Here is a 26593-nt window from a genome sequence, read left to right as displayed (position 1 = left end):
TCCCGCTGAATCTGCAAAATTGGGAATGCTAGGATGGTCTGTATTGGCGTCTTCTTCCTACAGTTCCAAGGCAAGAGGAGTGGTTATTCTGGTAAAACGCAACCTGGCTCATGAGGTACACCGCGTTGTTACTGACGATACAGGTAGATATGTGGTGGTCTCGGTGGATATATTGGGCAGGAGACTCACGCTGGCTAATGTATATATTCCCCCTCCCTACTCTAAGTCATATTTCCAGAGCTTGATTACCCTTCTGACCCCCTTCATGGGTGACAATTTGATCATTGGTGGAGATTTTAACCTGATTTCTTCCTCCATATTAGACAGATCAAACACCCGCGGGACCCCTCCTCCACTCCCTAAGGTTGGCATCCCCCTCTTCACCTCCACCTTACAGGTTATTGACCTGTGGAGAGCCCTATACCCAACAGAACGAGAGTACACCTGTCTCTCAGCGGCGCACGGCTCTCTCTCTCGCATCGACTATTTCTTCATCTCTCATGCTCTTTTCCCTCAGGTCACAGACTGCTCTATCGCCCCCATCTCTCTGTCAGACCATGCTATGATTTCCTTGACTATCCACTTTCCAGATGACGGAGACACGACTAGGTTATGGAAATTTCCAAATAGATTCTGTCATTCTGATACTTTCAAGTCCTTCTTGGAGGCTGCTTGGGACGACTTTTACTCTACCAATTCTGAACATCTTCAGACGAATCCCTTTCTGTTCTGGATGTCAGCGAAAGCAGTTCTCAGAGGGGCGATTATGTCCTTTACCGCAGCCTCCAACAAGAACTATTCAAAGCAGTATCTGGCGCTCCAGAACGCCCTCACTGCGGCCTTTCAGGCATACAAACAAATGCCTTCACCAGTCACTAAGCAAACATATCTACTCACAAAAACCCACTTTGACGAACACATTTCCGAAATGGGAAATAAATACCTTTTTTCTGTCCACTACAAGTTCCACAAATTCGGGAACAAGTCTGGCCGCTTACTCTCTAACTTACTTCGTGGCACATTTTCACCTGCCGTGGTTCACCCTCTCCGCACACAGCAAGGCACACTGACTTCCACAAACAAACAGATTGCACATATTATGCAGTCTTATTTCTCACAATTATACTCAACCACCATTCCAAACACCCCGCAACCGCCTTCGCCACCTTCACACCCCTCGACATCCTGCTCTCAACCGCCACACCCTCCCCCCATCCCCGCTGACAAGTCTACCAACCCCCCTTTCTCTTGGGAAGCCCTACCTTACCCTGCTCTTACAGATGACATGGCCACTCAACTTCTATCCCCGATCACTATCACTGAAGTCCGATCAGCGATCAAACAATTAAAACCCAATAAGGCCCCTGGCCCTGACGGCTATAGTGGGGAGTTCTATAGACTCCTCTCCCATAAATTTGACTCCATTTTGGTAGACATTTTCAATTCATTATTACTAGCTCAGACTCCCCCACCTCACTTTAATTCGGCACTCCTCAAATTGCTCCCTAAACCAGGCAGAGATTTATCCCTCCCAGGCTCCTATCGACCAATATCTTTGCTAAACTTAGATTATAAATTGTTCGCCAAGATACTGGCCGACCGTCTGAAACTCATACTCCCCCACATTGTTCACCCTGATCAGACAGGCTTCATTGCAGGAAGACACTCGGTGGTCAATGTGAGAAGGGTGATAGCAGCCTTACACTCCTGCCACGGTGACATGTCCTCTTCTGGATATGCCATCATATCCTTGGACGCGGAAAAGGCCTTCGACCTCGTCGAATGGCCTCACCTCTACGCAACCCTGACACGATTTAAATTCCCTGATGCGTTTATAAAGGCTATCCGTGCACTATATTCAGCCCCGGCCACTCAAATTTCGTGCAACGGTCTCCTTTCCAACCCCTTCTATATAGAAAAAGGTACTAGACAGGGGTGCCCTCTCTCCCCACTCCTCTTTGCCATCGCTCTAGAACCTCTAGCATTAGCTCTTAGGCTTTCCCCTTCCATTACTGGCATCTCTGTCGGTAACACTGAGCTTAAAGTCGCCCTGTTCGCTGACGACATGTTGTTATTTGTCTCAAACCCTCTCACGTCAGTCCCGGAAATCCTGCGTTTGATTTCAGACTTTGGTGAAACGGCTGGTTATAAGATCAATGTCACAAAATCAGAATTACTTCCTATACACGTCCCCCCTGCCACACTATCCTCTCTCACTCAAGCATCACCCTTCACGATCACTCAGTCCCATTTTAAATACCTTGGGGTAAATATTGCACGTGATATTGCACGGATCTACGAAATCAACTTCACACCGGCCATTAAAGCCGTGCTTACTAAGCTAGAGGGATGGGCTACCCTTCCGCTCTCATTGCTTGGGAGGATTGCAGTCCTCAAATCGATAATATTTCCCAAAATCTTTTATATTATGCAATCTCTTCCATTCAGTCTCAGAGAAGCGGATGGCGCTGTATTGCGCAAAGCTATGACCCGATTTATATGGCATGGGAAGAAACCAAAAGTGGCCTTTGCAAAACTAGTAATGGACAAGTCACTGGGCGGACTGGGTGTCCCGGACTTTCTTTCTTACTCTCTTACAATCTTTCTCCGATATGCAGCTGATTGGCTTTTAGGAAAAAGCACATACACTGACTTGGCTCTAGATACTGATGCTTTTCGACCATATTCCCCATGTGCCCTCCTACACACCAAAAAAACTGACATACCTTCTTCAATCCTGAAACACCCTCTATTCCGAGACACGTACTTAAGCTGGGTGAAATTACACAGAAAACTCAAATCTGACCACACTGTTTCCTCTTATATATCCCTTTGGGGAAACCCTTCTTTTCCTCCTTCCCTTCACAATGCTCTTTTTGTCCGATGGCGGGAGAGGGGGCTGTGTGCTGCTTCACAGGTCTTCGACCCGGGTGGCCACATGGCTCAATTTACAACACTGAGAGACAGGTACTCTATTCCGTCCTCCCACTTCTATATGTATCTACAAGTGAGACACTACCTCCATTCATTGCACATCGACTCTATCCCCTCGTCTCCCTCTTCCCCTCTAGCAAAAGTTCTAAAGCACTGGGAATCCCATCCCTACAAACTAAAGCAAATTTACTCACTCATTGTAAATATCCCAGCCTTGCCATACATTCCCAGACTGGTTGCCTCCTGGCAAGCAGACATCCCAAGCGTGACCTCCTGTGACCTCCTCTTAGACCACCACCACCGGACCATGTCAATTCTTAGTTCTGCGTACCTACAAGAGGTACATGTAAAATCCATCCATAGAGCATACTTGCCTCCCTTTGAACAGATACACATTGATCCTGCAATCCCTAATAGGTGCCCTAAATGTAAAGGAGCTAAAGCCTCTTTCTACCACTGCCTTTGGAGCTGTATCAGAATCCAACGCTTCTGGAACAAATTATTTGTGTTCATAAATACCCATTTCCACATGGCACTGAGACCAGACCCGCTGGCATGTCTTTGCATAAATTTCTCTATATGGAGATCAGAAAAAGGGATTAGCCTACTTTTCCCTATGTTGACCATGTTGTTTACAATAACCAAAAAGGCAATTCTGAAACATTGGGTTGTTAGATCGACCCCCTCCTTAGCTGAAGTTCAGAAAATCATGCTACAATATTTATACTTTGATCGAAGGTCCACTCTCCTTACGGGTCCCTCTGGCCTCGCCGGGTTCAACAAAAAATGAGGCCCCTATATGGCTACACTAGACCAGACCACTCAATCCACGATAATTGCAGCATTTGAAAATTCTCAGTGGAAAATGTCCAGATAACCTAACTTCATTCTTCTCCTACTCCTATTCTTCTTTTTCTCTCCTCGTCAATCTTATAGAATCTAATAGAGTCCTTCTCCTCTCTTGTCTTATATAGATTCTACATGCCTAGCTTGTCATCATATTTAATAATGTAATAGTATACCAGCTCAGTTACAATTAACTGATTAGGAACTATGTATAATGATGTATGTTTGTATGTTCATAACCCCACCCTAACAGGGCTCTTCAGCCTTTGATGGGCCGACAGCTCCCCGACCTTCCACCCCCCCCCCCTCCCCACCCCCCACCCCCCACCCCATGCTTGACTATACTTCCATATTTTTCCTACTGCATATTGTTGTTTGGCTTAAACAATCTTGTATTGATCCATTCTTCATGCGTTCCCTATGTTCTAGAGATCGCCACATTATGATGTTGATGTTTTATTGTCAAACGCATATTTTTCATATATGGAAAACCTCAATAAAAATCAGTTCTTAAAAAAAAAAAAAAAAACAATTAAGATCAACCATAAAATCACATTTAAAACCACATATACTCAATATTTCTTTGACTTAACACTCTCTTTCAGAGATCATACAAGACAGTAAAAGCACTGCATGTAACAATTTCAGCTGTATGGGGTGGATACACTTGCAATATCAGCATACTATGTTGCAAATATTTAAACTGAATGTATCCACACCAATACATTTCTCCACAATATGCGTTGGGATAATTCTGCGGTCTCTTGTGACTAATGAATATTACATTTTAAATGACAGTTCCAAACAATTCCAGAGGATAGCAATATTGATATTCCCCAATCTTTGGGATAATATTCTTGATTTTAGCTCCCCCCGTAGGAAGAGTTCTTATTACAGTCACTATATGAAAGTTGAAACTTGGATACGCTTACCGAATGAATAGCTCTCCTGCTTTGGAGAGGCAGGTCCAGTTCCAATTGATGGTACTGACGGGCGTCCCAGTCGGAGGCTATCGGCTAGCGTGCCGTTCCTGGTCCTACTACTTTGTGCACTCCCCGGCTTCACTGCACTAGGGATGACTACAGGAGTAGCTAGTTCTGCAATATGTTAAGGCGGCCGCGCCTTTGGCTGGGCGCTCGTCCCTGTCGCACAGCATCTATTCACTGGAGATAGAAGAGGGGCCATGCCAGCAGCTCACAGAGTGCTGGGCATGCCCCCTCAGTGACGAAAACGGGGTGTGGATCATGTTCGTGAGCCCTCCCGTGAAGTCACGCCCCTTTTAATAAGCCACACCCCTTTTGCGTGCGCGCGCTTTGGGCTCGCAGATGTCACTCTTTCAGAGGGACAAAAGTTGGGAGATAGGCCATATAGTCACTGGAGTGAGCGCCTAACAATGAAGGACACACCCCATTATGGCAATAGACACACCCATAGGTGGAGTTAGACACACCCTTTGGGTCGGGCATGACACGTAGCTTCTGCTTACACCTACAATCTCCCTGAAACTAGTTTTCAAAAGTAGGCAAGTATGTGCTAAGTGTGTACCCAGGTTCCGATATGTCGGCCCATCATTCCATCAAAATGGCTCTGTACCCAGTTTTACTCATATTTCAACCTCAAGTCATGCAAATGTCTGTAAGGAAAGATTTATCAATCCTGTTTTCTCTGCATTAACACACATTCTCGGTTGCCGCAATGGGTTAGCGCCGCCATTTATCAATGAGTTCTGAGTAAAGACAGCCGCACTGTCATTTCTCACTCCTTCATCAGCACAACACTGATATGAGAATCTCCTCAGCAACGTGCCAGTACAGCCGATAAGGTTGGTACCAGTAGCGGATCTTGCCACGGGCAAGCAGGACTTTTGCCCGGGGCGCCGCCTTCCGGAGGGCGCTGGCGCCATCCGGAGGGCGCCGCACCGTGGCAAGATCCGCTACTGCTGCCCGCTGTGTCCCCCGTCTGCCTCCGCTGCCCGCTGTGTCCCCGCCTCCTGTGAAGGGAACTAGACGCGTAGCGTCTAGTTTCCCTTTGTGGAGTGTACCTTTGCTGAGCGGTGCGCGATGACGTCATCGCGCACCGCTCAGCAGTCAAGCGGCGCTAGTAATGTACAGGGGGCGTAACTGACCACGCCCCCTGTATTAGGCCACGCCCCATTTCCTGCCCGGGGCGCAGAGCGAGCTTGAACAGGCCCTGGTTGGTACCCGGCGTGGCACCCAGTAATGCTTCTCTGTAATTGGCCCAAGTATTTAAGACGTACTGCGGCTTGCAAGTATGGTAATCTGACCTCTTTGTCTGACATTCCCCAGTTTTATTTTCTTATGCAGTGAAATATGCTGGTGCTGTCTGAATATTTGTTAATAAATAATTAGTCATTTGCATCATGGCCCACCCCCTGCCGTACAATAGTCCTAATTCAAACCTGATGGTAGATGTGCTACATTTAGCACATCTACGTTCAGTGTCACAGGGCTAGTCTGTCTCGAAAGTCTGGCTCTGCTTTTGTACCTGAGGAGCCAGTGCCGTAACTAGGCATTTTAGCGCTGTGTGCAAGAAACGATAGTGGCGCCCCCCCCCCCAATGTAAGATAGGGGCAGTGCGCGCCGTAGTCGCGCAAAAAATTTATAGGGGCGTGGCTTAATGGGAAAGGGGCGTGGCCACAAAATAATAGCAATTCACACTACGGTGCACAGTAGTCTACATTATTCAAATTACGCTGCACAGTAGCGCCCCTTTTATACATTACAATAGACAGCGTCCCCCTTTTTACACATTACAGCAGCCAGTCCCCCTTTTTACACATTGCGGCAGCTAGTCCCCCTTTTTACACATTGCGGCAGCCAGGCCCCCTTTTTACACATTGCGGCATCCAGGCCCCCTTTTTACACATTACGGCAGCCAGTCCACCTTTTTACACATTGCGGCATCCAGGCCCCCTTTTTACACATTACGGCAGCCAGTCCCCCTTTTTACACATTGCGGCAGCCAGTCCCCCTTTTTACACATTGCGGCAGCCAGTCCCCCTTTTTACACATTGCGGCATCCAGGCCCCCTTTTTACACATTGCGGCAGACGGGACCCCATTTTACACATTGCGGCAGCCGGGACCCCATTTTACACATTGCGGCAGCCGGGACCCCTTTTTACACATTGCGGCAGCCGGGACCCCATTTTACACATTGCGGCAGACGAGACCCCATTTTACACATTGCGGCAGCCGGGACCCCATTTTACACATTGCGGCAGACGAGACCCCATTTTACACATTGCGGCAGACGAGACCCCATTTTACACATTGCGGCAGACGGTGTCCCAGAGAGAGAGAGAGAGAGAGAGAGAGAGGGGGGGGATATACTTACCTTCTCCCCGCTGACAGGCTCCTCGTGCAGCTTCCTCTCGGTGCAGGCTGTGTGAGGTGAGAAGGAGGAGGAGGGAGGGGGAGCAGGGAGCCGCAGCAGCGCTATTTGATTGGTAGTAAGCGCCGCTGCAGCATCCCCCTCTCCTCCTGTATTGGTTGCCTGGCGCTGCTGTGGATGCTGGGGAACCGCATCCCAGCATCCTTAGCAGCGCCGGGCAGCCAATACAGGAGGAGAGGGGGATGCTGCAGCGGCGCTTACTACCAATCAAATAGCGCTGCTGCGGCTCACTGCTCCCCCTCCCTCCTCCTCCTTCTCTCCACTGCCCGGCGCTGGTCCTCTTCTCCCTACACAGCGGGGCGCACGGCGCAGACTTCGGCGGCATGTAATGAGTCAATTTGACTCATTACATGCCGCTGGCCGTTGCGCCCTCAGGGCAACTGCGCTCTGTGCCAAGCCCCCTTGGCACACACGTAGTTACGGCCCTGTGAGGAGCAGCACCATACCAGCGCAGCTCCTGCGCGCTGGCAGGGAGTTTCTCGTCGCTTCCTGGGTTGCAGCGGCTGCGTGTGACATCACACAGCCATCGCAGGACACCACTGCCCCCCCCCCCCCCCCCCCAGCAAGGTCCGAGCACTCCTGCGTTGCCCGGACTGTGCCCCCAAAACAGCGGCCGAACGCCACCTGCCCTCCCCCTCACGCATCTGCCTGTCAATCTGGCAGAGGCGATCGCTGGTCAGAGATGCCAATCACATCACTGGCATGCGACGGCGCACTGCGGCGCCAGCTCATGCGAGTTCAGAACTGATCACCCGCTGTGCGAAAATGCACACCAGCAACCGGGTCTGAATTAGGCCCAATATTAAGATTACTGGCATTGTAAAGTGGGGGCATGGTTACATTGATGCGATTCAGTGTGAATCACGCCATCACCCACCCAGACCGCCCACTTTACTTGGAAGTGGGCAACCAGGGTGGACAAGGTACAGCTCTGGGAGATATGAAGGCTCTTCCCAGCGGCTGGGAGCACCACCCAAGTTACAGGAGCTTCCCGTCCATTCTCGGAGAGTAGGCATGTACGCTTCAGATTAGATACAATATATAGGTTAGGGTTAGTTGGTGTCCTGCAGCCTAGATTTACTACCCAAGGTAGTCCCGAGGTGCAGTAGTAGATGGGTTTGTTTTACAGTATTCGCCGGTGCTAGTGAGAGTACCCCTAGAGGAGGATTAGGGGCCTATTTATCACCATCCGCATCCAGGATGCGGATGACAGGTGTAAAAATCGCCCCAACTCGCACTGCGATAATTGACTACATTGCTGGGATGTATCAATTATCGCGTGCAGGCAGAGCCGGCCCTAGCCAATTTGATGCCCTAGGCAAAATTTTGGCTGGTGCCCCCATACCCCTGCTGCTAGTTCTGTATCTGACTCAGCAACACTCAGTGGGGCCCACCAGAGGTTTACCGTGTGCCCCTATGGGCCCCACTGAGTTCAACCCTGCATAATGCCACACAGTAATGCCCATAATACACATAATTTCACACAGTATTGCACCTTACACACAGAGCCGGCCCTAACCTATATGATGCCCTAGGCAAGATTTTGGCTGGTGCCCCCTTGTACAGACACTAGTTCAGCCTCTCACCCTGTACCCCTTTCCCAGCACCATTACCCCTCACCCATAGCAGTCCTCATTTTGGTGCTCCTACTCCCTATATTTTAAATAGGAATAGTGTGCACATTCAGTGCGCAGCCCAAAATGGGGAGTGTTCTTGCTGGGAAGGGGCATGGTCACACAATAATACCCCCAGTTGAAATTATGCCACACAGTACTGCAACTTTATTCACATTATATCATACAATAGTGTCTCTTATTCACGTTACATCACAGTAGTACCTCGTTACTCCTCACAGTAGTGCCCCTTATTCACATTACACCACATCATATTGCTCTTATTCACATTAGACTACACAGTAGTGCCCTTTCTATACGTTTCGCCACCAAGTACTGTAGTACACCTTATACACATAATGCCACACATTAGTAATGCATTTCGTATGCAGATAGACCCGAAGTCACACACATAATATAGGCATGCTGCATATCATTTTAATCAGCAGAAGCTGCTTGTGCCCCAAGGCATTCCAAATGCCCTAGGCATTTGCCTAGTTTGCCTATGCCTAGGGCCGGCTCTGCGTGCAGGGACAGAGCTTGCGGTCAAGCTCTGTCCCAGCAATGCCTCTTCGCAGCATCATCGGGGTATTTTTTGGAAAAAATACCCCGATGTCCTGCTGCACATGCGCCGTCCCCGCCGACATCACTGCTACCGCCGACGCCCAGTCGACTCCCCCGTCGCGACTACCCCTGCACGCCATGGACTTCCCCCAGAAGATCAATATACTCACCTGTCCAGGGAGCCGGTCTGCGCTGCTTCAGGAGGCTGCCGGGCGCCGGGTTCTTCTCCTGCGCACTGACCCCCGGTGCTGTAAGGTGCGCTGCCGTTTTGCAACATCACTTTACTGCACCGGGGTCACAGCGCAGCATATGGGGGAGCGCCCGGCAGCGCTGACCGGAGCAGCGGACACCGGCTCCCTGGACAGGTGAGTATGGTGTGGTTTGGTTTTTTTACACTGTGATGAGCTTGTATGTCCATCGGACACACATAGCTGATCACTCTGCCGGGTCCCCGCTCAGCATTCTCTGCCAGGGGCAGAGAAAGCTGGGCAAATGCGACATTATCGCAGTACTTCCCTGTGAACTCGCCAGCCTCAACTGGCGAGATTATCACAGGGCACACTGCGATATTTTTTCACATTTTTTTTTTTAAAATTTGGCCAAATCACATTTCCCATTATAAGTACGGGGAATGTGATGTCATGTGGGTTACTAAAAAGAAGTGAATTAAAGGGTTTGGAGCAGTTTTTCATGAAAACTGCTCCAAATGCCCTTTAATACATTCAGGTGATACTAAAATAATGTGAAAAAGGGTGTTTTCACACCCTTTTCACATTATTTTAGTTAAAATAACTTTAATAAATAGACCCCTTAGTGTTTGACGAAATGTACAAGCTCTGGATTATTATTTCCCTATAGATTGTAAGCTTGCGAGCAGGGCCTTTCTACCTCTATGTCTGTCTGTTTTTACCCAGTTTTGTTCTATTACTGTTGTTCTAATTGTAAAGCGCAACGGAATATGCTGCGCCATATAAGAAACTGTTAATAAATAATAAATAAATAAATTGTGGATGAGGGCAATAGCAAATTCATTTTAAACACAGAATTGTGTGGTCTCATCTTTTTTTTGTGAGACAGAAAATATTGAAACAACCACTCCATGGATTTAATATAGTATTTACATACACTAATTCCATAGACAAGTGCCGCTATTGTCACATAAGAGTATATGTTGCACTGTTTATGTTTAGGGCTAGTTCATTCCAATAGATTGTTGATGGACCTTGCAATTTAAAGCACAGTACATGACCCGTATCCGACTGTACGCAACTATGGGTGAACGCATCCCAGTTGCAATTTCACTTGTGTCTGAATGAGCACAACACGGCGTTAGCGCATATGCTATGGTGTAAGCGGAATTGGTGTAGGCGGAATTGCTGGTTGTGCTGATTAGTGTGCACAAAGAGATGTCTCATTCCAGACATCTGATACACAAAATGGCAGCTGCTCAATTTATTGGCCCATCACAGGTGCATGTAAGGTGAGGGGCTAATCTAGATAAGTAGAAACAAAATAAGTTCCCTCAGCGCACTGCAGTTGGTCAGCAAAAGAGATTTACATCCTACGTGATAATAGTAATTCAGAGATGTCCGTTATATACATTTGCAAACATATGGTAAGCCACCAGCCAAGGCAAGGACTCTCTACTATGGTGGCCTTACCCTACATGATAATATTCCCCACGCTCATTTCAGAGGTGTTGTGCGTTTTAAGCAGGTGGGTTGGTTTCTTTTTATGGAGCTTTTGTAGTTTATTTCACAAACAAAAATTCAGCAAGTCAATTGTTGTTTTCAGGCACACACAGCCATTAGTGCTGACATTACTGTTATGTTGTTCCGTAATTTTGAGGGGCTGGTAACTAGTATTGTGCGACCACACACACTGCTGCTGGGGGCGAACGTCAGCAGCAGCGCCTCACAAAGATGGCTGCTGATTAGATCTGCAGTGTTCCAAATGCCCTCTATGATGTCACAGATGGTTGTAGTGGGCAAATGCCCTTTATGATGTCACAGATGGTTGTAGTGGGCAAAGGCCCTTTGTGATGTCACAGATCAGCAGAAGGGTTTAGACTACTTGTCTGCATCCGTTGTCTTCATTCTGAGTTCGAACAGTATTGCTGCAGGTGTTGGTGCCATCATGGCTGAATTTTCAGACGCAATAGAAGAACTGTGCGACCTGATGGATTTCTTAACATTTGAAGATTTGCCATCACCTGGTGAGCGAGCCTTTGTTGTTATAGCTTTCCCCACTACTAGTGAGCGAGCTGTGTGGCACCGTACGTGTGCGCGCGCTGATTATTTGTACTTTTTTTATTTGTACGGTTACTTGTACTTCCTATTTATAGCTGTTATACCATTTAGATGTATTTAGTGCTAGTAATAAAAGTTGGGGGGGAATTCAATTGTTTTGTTCACTGGCGTCCACTAAATGGCGTCTGATGGAGCAAGTCAATTGTTTTGTTCAGGCGCGCACAGCCATTGGTGCTGACATTACTATTATATTGTTCTGTAATTTTGACCGCTGACAACTAGTGTTTAATAAAGTTGTAATGGAAGTTTTAATGAGTTGTTTAAACACTGTTAGGAAACTGTGCAACTATGGGGGTAATTCCAAGTTGATCGCAGCAGGAAATTTTTTAGCAGTTGGGCAAAACCATGTGCACTGCAGGGGGGGCAGACATAACATTTGCAGGGAGAGTTAGATTTGGGTGGGTTATTTTGTTTCTGTGCAGGGTAAATACTGGCTGCTTTATTTTTACACTGCAATTTAGATTGCAGATTGAACTCACCACACCCAAATCTATCTCTCCCTGCACATGTTAAATCTGCCTCCCCTGCAGTGCACATGGTTTTGCCCAACTGCTAACAAAATTCCTGCTGCGATCAATTTGGAATTACCCCCTGTGTTGGCAAAAGATGCAAACATTGGAGCACACCAGAGTCATTTAACAATATCTTGGATTATATCCTATAATTTCTGAGTGAAACATATAGTTGTAATTGTATGTTCATCATATATTATTAACATTCCAATCGTGTGTGCATCAGTGAAAGAGCTTTGGGTTTATATACCTTCCATATGTGAGAGAATAAACATTGCTTTCCTGTGGAAACGTGGTTCATGTGGCTGCTGGCAGGGAACTTCCCATGGGATATAGCATCAATGATATTTGTTAAGCTAAAGTAATTTACTGATGACATGGATACAAAATAAAACCATTCCATATAATTCTATAGGGCCACTCCAATGAGTACACACTACAGTAGGTTATTATACATGTGTGGCCTCACATGCTGCCGCTGGAAGTGCACATTAGCAGCATAACCGCCTGACCAAGATGGCTGCTGCTTAGCTCTGCAGTGTTCCAAATGCCCTTTATGATGTCACAGATGGCTGTAGTGGGCAAAGGCCCTTTGTGATGTCACAGATCAGCAGAAGGGTTTAGACTACTCGGCTGCATCATTTGTCGCATCATTCTGAGTTCGAGCAGCATCTTGACAGGTGTTGCTGCCATCATGGCTAAATTATCAGAGGACATGGAAGAACTGTGTGATCTGATGGATTTTTTATCCTTGGAAGATCTTCCATCACCTGGTTAGGGATCAATTGTTATAATTTTATTATTACCAGTTATTTATATAGCACACACATATTCTGCAGTGCTTTACTGAGAATATTTGCCCATTCACATCAGTCCCTGCCCCAGTGGAGCTTACAATCTATATTCCCTATCTCATATATACGCAGTCACATTCACACTAGGGTTAACTTTCTTGGGAGCCAATTACCCTACCAGCATATTTTTGAATTGTGGGAGGAAACCGGAGTACCCGAATGTCCAAACTCCACACAGTTAGGGCAATGGTGGGAATCAAACCCATGTGCTGTGAGGCAGTATTGCTAACCATTACACCATCCATACTGCCCGGCTACTCGTGAGTGAGCTATATGGCACTGTACGTGTGTATTTATTTTTTTTTTGGACAGTTACTTGTGCTTCCTATTTATTTATATGTTGTATGGGGGATTTTTCTTTAAATGATCTAAAACCAAATTAATTTAGCTGTCACATCATACCATTTAGAACTATTTAGTACTAATAATAAAAGTTGTTGCTTAGCACTGCAGTATGCTGCATATTTATATTGCATTTTGTTTATTTACTTTTCTGTTTGCTGCAGATGAACTTAGAAGTGACATGGCGCCAAAATTACCTGAGGCCAGAGGTACGTATTTATATTTCAGCCTGTTTTACCCCACTGTCAGTCTTTCCACACAAGGGTAATGTGATAAGCTTAAGGTCTGACGCTTCCAGTTGCACACGCAGGATTTTGTCAGGGGAGGTTTCGGTGGGTGGGTGTGTATGTATATGTGTATGTACATATGCAGCCACGCTCATTGTTGCCACAACTTCTATGGTGCGATCACCAGCTACACTTAGCCGCCGTGCAGCACGTATGCGCCTTGCCGTAATGCATATATTTGTGCGTACACATCACGCAACAATGAGCATGGCCACATCTGTATGTGAATGCATGTGTTTGTATATATATATATATATATATATACAGTATATATTACCACACACATACATATATAGCACACACATTCATACAAACATACACAAACACATACATACATTCATACCTACAAACACATGCATAGTTACATACATTTATACCTACATACCTACAAATACATTATTTACATACATACATACATACATACATACATACATAACTATAAACACATACATAAACACAGACTTCAAACTTAGATATATTATATGCATACCACCAGGGGCTGGGAGCAGATGGGCAGCACTGTGAGGGTGGGGGGATCTGCTGTGAATGAGAGTGCGCAGCCAGCAGCTCCCCCAGATGTCTGTAAGCATACATACAGTAGCTCTCTGCTGCTGCTGCCACTCCGTGGTCATGGCTTTTACTGAGACCTAAACCCCCCCCCTGCGTGCACCACTGGCTTCAGCTGGTATTTATAGTATATAGGGTAGCTATGTTGCTTGGTGTCACTGACGTTTCTATAATGGGCAGTGTGTGCTATGCACACGGGCCCCTGAGTCCAGAGGGGGCCCCCACCGCACACACTGCACCCATTTTTAAAATACTCAACCCTCCGAAGTCCAGCGCCGGCATCTGCAGCGCTGTCAGAACACAGGGGGTAATTCCAAGTTGATCGCAGCAGGAATTTTGTTAGCAGTTGGGCAAAACCATGTGCACTGCAGGGGAGGCAGATTTAACATGTGCAGAGAGAGTTAGATTTGGGTGTGGTGAGTTCAATCTGCAATCTAATTTGCAGTGTAAAAATAAAGCAGCCAGTATTTACCCTGCACAGAAATAAAATAACCCACCCAAATCTAACTCTCTCTGCACATGTTATATCTGCCTCCCCTGCAGTGCACATGGTTTTGTCCAACTGCTAACAAAATTCCTGCTGCGATCAACTTGGAATTACCCCCACAGTTAAAATGGCTCACAGCTGACATTTTCTTGGAGTTCTGCGCATACCCAGTAGAGAAATCTCAGGGAAAATGGCCGCTGCGCCATTTTCCCGGAGATCTGCACATACGGAGTACAGTCTGAGCCCTAGAGCGCTCCGGGCAGAGAGGAGGGGGCCCGAACGGAGGAGGCTGAACACGGGCCTCCTCCTCTCTGAAAACGCTCCTGCTTGGTGTGTAATTGAGGGGGGTCTCCAGTGCCTCATGTTGTTGTAAGATGGAAACATGTGATATCTGTAACATGTCAATAACCTCCCTCTGTCACTGCTTTCATCCATCATGCATGTTACAGGCTGTCAGAATCCTAAGGAAAGACAGTTTTATGATGATTGTATTTGTCACGTAGGTGCAGATAAAAAAACGGATGGAACGATTCCATCGAGCACTTGCACAGCCCAACCAGTGCAAGTTGCATCATCTGGGATCAGTGCTGGGCCCACGAAGCGTCCACTGCGAGTGAAGGTGAGATATTCTATACTTACCTTAAGCACACTGTCTTCTGTACACCGCCCATCACAATAACATGAGATGCCTCTTAGATGTTTATTTATATTGGTATTTATTACAGATTGTTTATAGCAACTGTGATCTGCCACATCCATATGTCCCCACTTGAAATGATAAAAACCTGTGTGTGATATATTGATCCCACATGTCGTGGCACCATGAGTCCTATAATAATAATAATATTATATGCAGGGTTCATTCCCTTTACACTTCAATAACACACTCATTAAAGTTCTCCCTTAAGTTTTGGCGGGACCCTCAATCTCCGTCCTCTTACAGGCCTGCGAGTTGCAGCAAGTGCAGGGATTTTGGTAATTTTGCCGTGCTATTTAAAGTAACAATTGTTTTTTATAATTATGTTTTTAAACCTGCATTTTCCTTGGAAAGAAAATTGGCACATTTTAGAGATGGAATTCAATTTCAGGTGAAGGGTGTGAATTGCCGATGCCGCTGCGTTTTAATGCCGGCAACGGCACCACAACTCACACCCCTTGCTCACCTGATCGAATCCTGAATTCACAGAAGACTGCTCGCAGCCCTAGTAGGTGCCTGCAGTTTTGTGCCAGATCAGACTCCCATAAAGTGTGGCAGTCGCCGCGCTGATTTGGCTGGGCGGATACATCCACCTGTAGTCGAATTCCCCCTTAAATCTCGCAGGTAAATTGCTTAAATTTCAGCACTTGCTGCAACTCACAGGCTGTTACATTTGGCCCGTTGTCCTATCTCTTCCCAACACAGATTATAAAATATTTCCCAAAGTACTAGCAGATCGCCTGAAACTAGTACTTCCCATTAAAATAATAAAAGGAGGGGTTCTCATACATCTCCAACAGAACAGTGCTAGTAAAGATGCACATAGGTCTTTACTTTGTATCTGTAGAAAGCAGAAGCCGTCCCCAGTGTAATCATTATATTGCCATTTGGGGTAACCCTGGATTTCCTCTGGCTCTGGAAGCCCCAGCTTTCTGTATTGTGAGGCTTATAGGTATTCTGATCTATGAGGATGTCTCTGATCCAGGCATTATCTTTAGTTTATCAGCAGTTGAAAGAGAAACTTGAGCTGTGAAATTCTCTTGTGTTTCCCAGTGTGCCGCTATATCTATAGCTTATACAGTAGCTCAGAGCCTTACCCCAGGCCTGAGGCACTTCATGAATTACTTAGCTTCTCCTGCATAGGGGGGAATTCAAATTTTATTGCACCCCCATCTCTCGTCTAAAGTGATGGAAGATAGAGGGGCAATATTCAAATGCTCCCAGTTATTACCCTGATTGCGCCCATTAGTCAGGTTTAGGTGCGCAAAGCACCTAAACATGACGAAAGTAATAGGCGTGAGCGTGAAAAGACCCATTTGGGCGCCAATACTGCCAGTGGGCAAGATCTGCATTCTTCTCCTATAGGAACCCGTTGTGCTTGTGTTAGTCTAGTCTGCTTTGTCTGTACAAACAGAACAGATAATATCCATATTTTGCTTTGCAGAACCGCAGACCCTGTGCCGCCTCTAAGGACCTGAGGGATGTCCTCAATGCGCGCCGCAGCCGAGGCAATGATGGGTAAGCTGGCTGAATAGTATAGGTTGTATTATGGTTCATTATAAAAGTATGCCAGGACAACTAACAATATAATTACAGGGCTTTATAACTAGAAATAGGATATTTGCATACACACTGGTCACGTGACAATCCCCATATGTTTTAATCGGCAAACCCAAGAGAGCACTGACCTAAATTGTCTGAATAGGGTCTTGGGCTGTCTTATCCACCAGGCCGACCTCAGTGCTGTAAGCTGTAAGCGTCTCTTAATCTCTGAAGGGAGATATTACCATTAATTCTATGTTTTGGTGCAGCTGGAAAATTCTGGCTACCTCAGTGCCTGATTCGGCTACGGTCATGTGACCGAGAGACATTTTCTTGTCACTTGTCTTGTATGAAAAAAACAATAGTGTCTGTGTGTTACTGTGATAGTGGGAAAGTGTTTGCATTGTTATAATCACAGCGCTGGATTTACTTTCTTTACTTAATGTTACAGGCATAATATTGCGGACCTCAGGGACATCCTGAGGATCAAAAGAAACCTCAAAATCCGAAACCAACGGAACATTGCCTATGGCCGAAACAGAGGCGTGGAGGTAATGATATCTGCAACACTGGGGGACATTACACATAATTTAGAAATAAAAGGGTTTCATGTCACATTCACAAATGTTACATTTTATAAAGATTTTTAAGTTATTTACATTTTTTATTTCAACAATTGTCATGTATCTGAGTGCAGGCCTTAGTGTTCTGTTGTCATGGCTGTAACGACGTGTCTGGTTTGCTCACATCTGCTGAGCTGTGATTTCCATCTGATGCAACAGTGTCAGAAATGCCCACCGGTGGCTGCTGGAAGGTAATCTTCTGTCAGCTGCCGGGTTCTGCACACCCAGTCAGCCTATCCACTACTGTGTAAAAACCGCCCCACCACCTTTCCCCCAGGATCCACCTCCCGGCCATGTAAAGAAGGGTGTGCTTAGAAGTATCACTCGCCTGCAACTGCAGAAAGACAGTCTGCCTGCATCCCATGCACAGGGGGGGTTCATGGAAGCTGCAGCTTACCATGTTTTCCCTGGCCACACAGAGACTGCAGAGACTGTTATCCTGACAGGACTGCCCAGAGTCTGTTATCACTGCCTCCCCATTCCCCATAATATGCTCATCCAGGTAATGGCTGTTGGGAATATTCTGATCGAGGCCACATATAGACCTATAATAATCCCACTCACTGTCCAGATGCTGAAGTGTGTCATTCCTGTGTAGTTCTGATACTTCATATATCTTGGCTTCCTGCTTCTTCTCCCATAAGAACCCGTTGTGCTTGTGTTAGTCTCGTCTGTTTTGTCTGTACAAACAGAACAGCTAATATCCATATTTTGATTTGTAGAACATCAGAAGCTGTGATGCCCCACAGGACCTGAGGGATGTTCTGACTGCACGGCGCAGGGGCCGCAATGGGTAAGCTGGCTGAATAGTATAGGTTGCATTTTTGTTCATTATAAAAGTATCCTAGGACAACTAAGAATATAATTACATAGCTTTATTACTAGAAGAAACAGGATATTTCCATACACACTGGTCACATGACAATCCCCATACATTTACCTGGCAAACCCAAGAGAGCACTGACCTAAATTGTCTGAATAGGGCCTTGGGCTGTCTTACCCACCAGGCCAACCTCAGTGCTTTGTGCCATCAGCTGTAAGCATCTATTGATCTCTGAGGGGAGATATCACCATTAATTCTATGTATTATGCTATGGATATAACAGCGTTATGTCAGCATACACCCATTGCCCGTTTAAGAACGTGCTTAGTCTTTTGAACTTCAACATATATAAATCCCTGGAAACTTGACATTCAGAAACTGACATGCGTGTGTGCTGGCACATAATATGCACTGGCACATGCTAAATTACATGTTCTCTATAACAAATTGCCCATGTAAGTGATTAAGCATGCCTGAGTGCTATTAGACAGTCGTATCCCCATTAGTAGCTATGGTGTGCCCTCTGTGTCTCTGTACGCCTGTGTAGCAGTGCCCTTATGTGTGTTTGCTTTCCCTTATAGTAAGTGTTGGTCCCACCAATAAGTTTTATTTAAATGAACTATATACTTGCTGAGTCCAGTTCTCAGTAGTACTTATTAGCCATCCCTTCTGCCCATCTGGAGGCCTGTACCATGTGTTCTAGCGGCAGAAGCCGGTACAACAAGATAAAGTTAGAGCTAGAGTTAGCTGGTCTGCCCCCTCTAGGCTGAGCTGTAGTACTGCTCCTGGCCAGAGAGCATACAGATGGCTAGGCCAGTAAGCAGGCAATGGTGTTTGAATGGACAATTGCAAATGTAGTTATTTTACTTGCACTGTGCTGGTGAAATCCTCTAAGGGCCTGGTATCACTGACTTTGGAATATTAAGTGTTGAAAGGGAAGCAATCAATAAATGAGCTCTGTTTATTAGTATCTGCATAAATAGTTGTCTGTCAATAAGAGTTTTATATGCCACAAACCCTGCCGCCTCTTTATAGTAAATGTTTCCCCCATACAACACAAAAAACTCCCCATGGTGCCTGTAGGAAAATGCATATAGTACATTATCACAGAGCTTCACTAATAAATTTACCTTTTATATGTTTTAGTAAAATGCTCACATGTAGCTGCATTAGTTTTTAAGGTAGATCAAAAAAGTGACAGCTACAATTCCTTATGATAGAAAATCCTAATGAGAATATGATAAAAATGATGATTGTGCCTTTATAGATGTTCTCTCATTATTTGTCTAATAGTAATCATCCATTTGTAGAGCTTATTACCATCATTGTTCTTTTTTTATGTTCTAATTTAGACCATGCAAGAGCAGACGCCAGGGAAGACGTTATGCCCCTTGGTAGAAGACGCGTAGAGGAAAGCGATCCAGCATAAACTGAAACATCTGCTGTAAATCTACGCGCTATGCAAAGCCTACACCACCGGCTGTCATCATGTGATGTATCCAGTACAAAGCCTATACCATCGGCTGTCATCTTATGTTGTATACAGGCTCTCTATAACTCCAGTCTACAGTCAGTTATTAGATTGCCACCGAATTTTCTGTAACTATGAGACGTTCTTAATTTTTGGCGACTTTCTGATAGGTAGTACTTGTATAAACCTACCACCGGCTGGAGTACCATCTTGTACAATACTGTATATATAATGTGTACCATCTGCTAGAAAACCACATTGCATAATAAAAAAAGATTGCTTTCCAGTAACATCATTATCTGTGTCTTTGCCACAATTTGTTACCTCGCCTCTCCTGGTCTTCAGTGAGTAGAGATGATTCTCTGTCTGACTACACCAAATTGGGAAAAGAGGGTAAGATTGGAGAGGATGAGAATGAAGGAATGAGAGGGGACAGGGCCCACCCCACCGCAGGGCCATCTTAACAGCAGTGTAGACCCCTGGGCAAAGCAATGCACTGGACCCCCTACCCACCTGTTTACAAGACTTTTGGATATGGGAGACTCACCTCTACCGATATCTAGGTCTTAATTCTTTACTGCAATTCATTTGCTATATTTTTTATGTACAAATACTTTGACATGTTTACATTAAATTTGTCATTTTTATAAAGTAACACAATAAACTGCATACACAGGTGATAAGCTGGGTACACACTGGCTGATATATCATGTGTGCATCGGTAGATGTGTACCAGCGATGTGTCTGTGAACGGCGTCATTCCCAGACATATTGCGTCGGCCCTGCAGCACAGCCAATGGCCGATCTATCTGCAAATATATCAGTGCATCGTGCTATGTGTGCATGCGGTCAGCTGACCACCCATACACTTGCTGCAGAGGCTGTCGGTGACTGACATCACAAGTGGGCGGGTACATATAAATGCCCACCCAGTTGTGACATCTGGCATGACACATTGGGCACTTACCAATCATCATATAGGAAGACGGTCGTCCTCGTGTGTATCCAGCGTCATTAGTCACATCTTGCCGGAGTGTAAATCTATATAGTAATGTCCTTATATAAGAGCAAATAGTAACATTTACACATGTGTAGTAGTGGAGTGTAAGTTCTGTTACTAGACTTGCTCTGTAGAAGACTGGGCATACTGGCCACACATGTAGGTGTTATTGGGTAACTATGTTGTAGTGTGTATGGACACAATATTATCATCATTCCTTATATTGTTCCTATGAAAAACTATAATCTCAATGGTGTATTATGCCACTAATAAGCTTGATTACTTGTTTACTAGGCACAATTAGCTATGAGGCTCTCACACACACACACACACACACACACACGCACGCACACACATACACACGTGCGTTTCAGCTTCAAAAAGAGCCTTTATCAAGGCGCCTTGATAAAGGCTCTTTTTGAAGCTGAAACGCGTTGGTGACGGATTGGATGGACCTCTGGTGACATTTAGAAGGTTGTTACCCAGGACGTGTATTGTCACTGCAAATCCCGGAAGGTGACTTTTAAAATGAATTCTGGGTGGGCAACATTGACACCCCATCTTACCTGGTATGCTGGTCCACTAATCAATGGTGGATTTTATTCATAATTCATGTTGTGGTTGTTTAAGTGTTTAATGTGATGTGGAAAAAATAAGATTTTAAACCTACAGGTAAATCTTTTTCTCCTAGTCCATAGAGGATGCTGGGGACTCCGTAAGGACCATGGGATAGACGGGCTCCGCAGGAGACATGGGCACTAAGAAAGAACTTTAGGTATGGGTGTGCACTGGCTCCTCCCTCTATGCCCCTCCTCCAGATCTCAGTTAGAGAAACTGTGCTCAGAGAAGACGGACAGTACGAGGAAAGGATTTGTTAATCCAAGGGCAAGATTCATACCAGCCCACACCATTCACACCGTATAACTAGGGTATATACGAACCAGTTAACAGTATGAAACAACACAGCATCAGACCGAGACTGATAAAAACTGTAACATAACCCTTATGTAAGCAAAAACTACAGTATATACAAGTCTTGCAAAAGTAGTCCGCACTTGGGACGGGCGCCCAGCATCCTCTACGGACTAGGAGAAAAAGATTTACCGGTAGGTTTAAAATCTTATTTTCTCTTACGTCCTAGGGGATGCTGGGGACTCCGTAAGGACCATGGGGATTATACCAAAGCTCCCAAACGGGCGGGAGAGTGCGGATGACTCTGCAGCACCGACTGAGCAAACAGGAGATCCTCCTCAGCCAGGGTATCAAACTTGTAGAACTTTGCAAAGGTGTTTGAACCCGACCAAGTAGTAGCTCGGCCCAATTGCAACGTTGAGACCCCTCGGGCAGCCGCCCAAGATGAGCCCACCTTCCTAGTGGAATGGGCCTTAACCGATCTTGGTAACGGCAACCCAGCCATTGAATGAGCCTGCTGAATCGTGTTACAGATCCAGCGAGCAATAGTCTGCTTTGAAGCAGGAGCGTCAACCTTGTTGGCAGCATACAGGACAAACAGCGCCTCTGTTTTCCTGACCCTAGCCGTTCTGGCTACGTAAATTTTCAAAGCCCTGACCACATCAATCCTCCAAGTCTCGCGTAGCCACAGGCACCACAATAGGTTGGTTCATATGAAAAGAGGAAACCACCTTAGGCAAGAATTGAGGACGGGTCCGCAATTCCGCTCTATCCATATGGAAAACCAGATAGGGGCTTTTATGAGACAAAGCCGCCAATTCCGACACTCGCCTAGCCAAAGCCAAGGCTAACAACATGACCACTTTCCAAGTGAGATATTTTAATTCCACTGTTTGAAGTGGTTCAAACCAGTGCGACTTAAGGAAACTCAACACCACGTTAAGGTCCCAAGGCGCCACCGGAGGTACAAAAGGAGGCTGAATATGCAGCACTCCCTTCACAAAAGTCTGTACTTCTGGGAGAGAAGCTAATTCTTTCTGAAAGAAAATGGATAGGGCCGAAATCTGAACATTAATGGAGCCTAATTTTAGGCCCAAATTCACTCCAGTTTGTAGGAAGTGAAGAAAACGGCCCAGATGGAATTCCTCCGTAGAAGCATTCCTGGCCTCACACCAAGAAACATATTTTCGCCATATACGGTGATAATGTTTAGCTGTCACGTCCTTCCTAGCCTTTATCGGAGTAGGAATGACCTCATCCGGAATGCCCTTTTCCGCTAGGATCCGGCGTTCAACCGCAATGCCGTCAAACGCAGCCGTGGTAAGTCTTGGAACAGACAGGGCCCCTGTTGTAGCAGGTCCTGTCTTAGAGGAAGAGGCCACGGATCTTCCGTGAGCATTTCCTGCAGATCCGGATACCAGGCCCTTCGTGGCCAATCTGGAACAATGAGAATTGTCTGTACTCCTCTTTTTCTTATTATTCTCAACACCTCGGGGATGAGAGGAAGAGGAGGAAACACATAGACCGACTGGAACACCCAAGGTGTCACTAGGGCGTCCACTGCCACCGCCTTTGGGTCTCTTGACCTGACACAATACTTCTGTAGATTTTTGTCTAGGTGGGACGCCATCATGTCTATCTGGGGCAGGCCCCACTGACTTGCAATCTGTGCGAAGACTTCCTGATGAAGTCCCCACTCTCCTGGATGTAGATCGTGTCTGCTGAGGAAGTCTGCTTCCCAGTTGTCCACTCCCCGAATGAACACTGCTGACAGTGCGCCCACATGATTTTCCGCCCAGCGAAGAATCCTTGTGGCTTCCGCCATAGCCCATCTGCTCCTTGTGCCGCCTTGGCGGTTTACATGAGCTACTGCGGTGATGTTGTCTGACTGGATCAGAACCAGTAGGTCGCGAAGCAAAGTCTCCGCTTGACGAAGGGTGTTGTATATGGCTCTTAGTTCCAGGACGTTGATGTGGAGACAAGTCTCTTGACTTGACCAAAGACCCTGGAAGTGTCTTCCCTGTGTGACTGCTCCCCAACCTCGGAGGCTCGCGTCTGTGGTCACCAGAACCCAGTCCTGAATGGCGAATCTGCGCCCCTCCAGAAGGTGAGCACTCTGCAGCCACCACAGGAGAGATACCCTGGCCCTGGGGGACAGGGTGATTAACTGATGAATCTGTAGATGTAACCCGGACCACTTGTCCAGTAGGTCCCATTGGAAGGTCCTCGCATGGAACCTGCCGAAAGGAATGGCCTCGTAAGATGCCACCATCTTTCCCAGGACTCGAGTGCAGTGATGCACCGACACCTGTTTTGGCTTCAATAGGTCCCTGACCAGAGTCATGAGTTCCTGGGCCTTTTCTATCAGAAGATAAACCCTTTTCTGGTCCGTATCCAGAATCATGCCTAAGAAGGTCAAACGGGTCGTAGGAACTAATTGTGACTTCGGGATATTGAGAATCCAGCCGTGTTGCTGTAACACCTCCAGTGAAAGTGACACGCTGTTCAACAACTGTTCTCGTGATCTCGCTTTTATTAGGAGATCGTCCAAGTATGGGATAATTGTGACCCCCTGCTTGCGCATGAGCACCATCATTTCCGCCATTACCTTGGTGAAAATCCTCGGGGCCGTGGAAAGCCCAAACGGCAACGTCTGAAATTGGTAATGACAATCCTGTACCGCAAATCTCAGGTACGCCTGATGAGGTGGATAAATGGGAACATGAAGGTATGCATCCTTTATGTCCAGGGACACCATAAAATCCCCCCCTTCTAGGCTGGCGATGACCGCTCTGAGCGATTCCATCTTGAACTTGAACCTTTTCAAGTATAGGTTCAAGGATTTTAAATTTAAAATGGGTCTGACCAAACCGTCCGGTTTCGGGACTACAAATAGGGTTGAGTAATACCCCCTCCCTTGTTGAAGCAGGGGAACTTTGATCACCACCTGTTGAAGACATAATTTTTGAATTGCATTTAAGACTATCTCCCTTTCTGGGGGAGAAGCTGGTGAGGCCGATTTGAAAAACCGGCGAGGAGGCACCTCTTCGAATTCCAGCTTGTAACCCTGGGAAACAATCTCTATTGCCCAGGGATCCACCTGTGAGTGAACCCAGATGTGGCTGAAAAGTCGAAGACGTGCCCCCACTGGGGCGGACTCCCTCAGTGGAGCCCCAGCGTCATGCAGTGAATTCTGTAGAGGTCGGGGAGGACTTCTGCTCCTGGGAACTAGCTGTGGATGGTAGCTTTTTCCCTCTGCCCTTACCTCTGGCAAGTAAGGACGATCCTCGTGCTCTCTTGTTTTTATTGGAACGAAAGGACTACATTTGATAATGAGGCGCTTTCTTAGGCTGTGAGGGAATATATGGCAAAAAAAATTATTTACCTGCCGTAGCCGTGGAGACCAGGTCCGACAGACCTTCCCCAAACAATTCCTCACCCCTGTAAGGTAAAACCTCCATATGCCTCTTTGAGTCGGCATCACCTGTCCATTGCCGGGTCCATAGGACTCGTCTAGCAAAAATCGACATAGCGTTGACTCTAGAACCCAGCAGGCCAATGTCTCTTTGAGCATCCCTCATATATAAGGCAGCATCTTTAATATGACCCAGGGTTAATAAAATGGTGTCCTTATCCAGGGTATCCAATTCCGCAGATAAGGTATCTGTCCACGCTGCTACAGCGCTACAAACCCAAGCCGACGCTATTGCCGGTCTGAGTAAGGTACCAGAGTGTGTGTAAATAGACTTTAATGTAGCCTCCTGCTTGCGATCAGCAGGATCCCTGAGGGTAGCCGTATCTTGGGATGGCAGTGCTACCTTTTTGGATAAGCGTGTCAACGCTTTGTCTACCCTCGGGGAGGATTCCCACCGTATCCTGTCCTTAGTCGGGAAAGGATACGCCATAAGAATCCTTTTGGGAATCTGCAGTTTCTTGTCTGGAGATTCCCAAGCCTTTTCAAATAACTCGTTCAGCTCATGAGAATGGGTAAAGGTTACCTCCGGTTTCTTTTCCCTATACATGTGTACCCTCGTGTCAGGGACAGGGGGTTCCTCTGTGATATGCAAAACATCCTTTATTGCAATAATTATATATTGAATACTTTTAGCCAATTTTGGCTGTAACTTTGCATCATCGTAGTCGACACTGGAGTCAGAATCCGTGTCGGTATTAGTGTCTACTATTTGGGATAGTGGGCGCTTTTGAGACCCCGAGGGTCCCTGCGACATAGGGGCAGGCAGGGCCTGACTCTCTGCATAATTCCTGGACTCAGCTTTGTCCAACCTTTTGTGCAATAAATTTACATTAGCACTTAAAACATTCCACATATCCACCCAGTCAGGTGTCGGCGTTGCCGACGGAGACACCACATTCATTTGCTCCACCTCCTCACTAGGAAAGCCTTCTACCTCAGACATGCCGATACACACGTACCGACACACCACACACTCAGGGAAACCTCTTATCTGAAGACAGTTCCCCCACAAAGGCCCTTTGGAGAGACAGAGAGAGAGTATGCCAGCACACACCCAGCGCTAATGACCCAGGAAAAAACACACTATATGTTTACCCAGGTAGCGCTGTAATTATCTATTTGCGCCAAATTATGTGCCCCCCCCCCCCCCTTCTTTCAAACCCTCTTTCACCGTGTAAGCAGGGGAGAGTCCGGGGAGCTTCCTCTCAGCGGTGTGCTGTGGAGAAAATGGCGCTGGTGAGTGCTGAGGAACAAGCTCCGCCCCCTCAGCGGCTGGCTTCGGTCCCGCTTAAAACTTCAAAATATGGCGGAGGATCTCTCTT

The sequence above is a fragment of the Pseudophryne corroboree genome, chromosome 7, assembly GCF_028390025.1.
Source record: "Pseudophryne corroboree isolate aPseCor3 chromosome 7, aPseCor3.hap2, whole genome shotgun sequence".
Classification (NCBI taxonomy): domain Eukaryota; kingdom Metazoa; phylum Chordata; class Amphibia; order Anura; family Myobatrachidae; genus Pseudophryne; species Pseudophryne corroboree.
This window is presented reverse-complemented; position numbering follows the sequence as displayed.